We start from the raw sequence: 1,819 nt of genomic DNA on the forward strand, positions 1-1,819 counted from the left end.
CCCCTCCTCCTTATCCACTCTTGATTCTATGTATAAAAGTTTGTGCTGTTTCACAAATAGGGTAAAGCCTGGTTTACAATTGCCATAAAACGCAACACAAAATTAAAATTTGGCCAATTTTGTGTAAACTTCAAAGGCTTTTGTGTCAAAAGGTCAGATCACCCACACACTTAACTGTTTCATCGAATCTCAGGCTTAAAAATATATTGCATGACTATGTTTGCCCATAAAGCTGTATCTCACAATAACCAGTACTGTACTTATAACTTATAAATAGGTTACTGGACTTACAGCAGGTTACTGTAGCATCATAAGAGTCACTATAACAAGGAGTACTCCAGTCATACAGATTAAATGTACACTGAGAGATAGAGAGATAGCCACTGTCACTACACGAAACGCCACTTAAAGTTGTACTTAATAGATCCGTTCCATAACTAATGGACACAACAATAAATAAGAAAAATATTATTTTTATTATTATTAAAATTTAATAAAAATAAAACAATCATAAGGGACTTCCAGTCTTCCACGAGCTACTCTATTTAGCAATACAAATACTGTGTAGTTGGAAACTTATGAAGGATCAAATTTTCTTGACTGAAAATTCCCTTTAGTGGATTTAAATTTGTGAATTCAAGCATTCCGCCTAGATTTTCATGAATTTAATTTCAAGAATTTTAACAAATTGCAAAACTTAAGTCCCTCAATAGTTAACTACACATTATATATAATCCTTACATACTGCATTACTTTTTTAGTCCAGCTCTAGAGTAGCTTGAAGCCCCAGTGTATCCCAACTGGCGACACACAACATGTGACTCGTTGGCTCTAAAACTGTAGTCATAGCAGATGTTACCCCAGGAAGAACCATAGATTCTAATGATGCCAGAAGTGAACAAAGCTGACGTGACATTGTTACGGAACAGTACCAGCGAAGTAAGCAGCTTATCTTTGATAATAAAGAGAGAAGAACCTTCATTAATTTTAATGATCACAACTCAACTTGCAAACAACACAAAAAAGGTATTATTACAATTTTGTTACTATAAAATTTTTGACATAGCTATTGCTATTATGTGTACATTAAACTAATATTACTAATACATCATGACATTTAGCTACCACTATTATTATTGCAATTACTTACTATTCTGCATAACTTGAGAACAAACACTTTTCGTCGCAGCATATTTAATAGAGATTGAACTCTCACCTACAATAATAATAGAAATACAAAGTGAGAACAAATAATTTTACAATGAGAGGACAAGTATTAGAGTAATATAGTATATAAAAATAAATTGTGATCATAATTGACAAAAGGTACGATTTGGCAGATTATTAAATTCAGCATTATAATGGAAAAATATCAACCTGTGTGTTTTTTTTAGAAAATAATTGTTTGCAGAAGTTATATAGTAAATTTTTGCACCTGTGCAAAAATTTTTTTTGTCAATCGAGCACAGAAAAGTTGGATTTTTCTGCTATAAAAATGAATTTGATTATCCACCATAAGGTACATGTACCTTTTGTCAATTATAGTCACATTATTACACATTAAATATATAATAAATTAACAGGCACAGCTAACCACATATAAGACTGATTTGAGACGAGCAGTTAGATATTGACTGAAGTGGGCAAGCATTAGCATCACCAAAACAACCAGTCCCTGAAACACTGTACATATTATTACTCCACACTGGCTGACTCAGATTATAACGACTAAAATACCAAAAATAGCAATCAACCACTAACTCAATACCATATAGCACTTTATTTTGAGGGTGCTTGATTTTTGGTAATTTTGCTATAA

This window comes from Amphimedon queenslandica, unplaced genomic scaffold (genome assembly GCF_000090795.2).
Source record: "Amphimedon queenslandica unplaced genomic scaffold, v1.1 AMPQUscaffold_11651, whole genome shotgun sequence".
Classification (NCBI taxonomy): Eukaryota; Metazoa; Porifera; class Demospongiae; order Haplosclerida; family Niphatidae; genus Amphimedon; species Amphimedon queenslandica.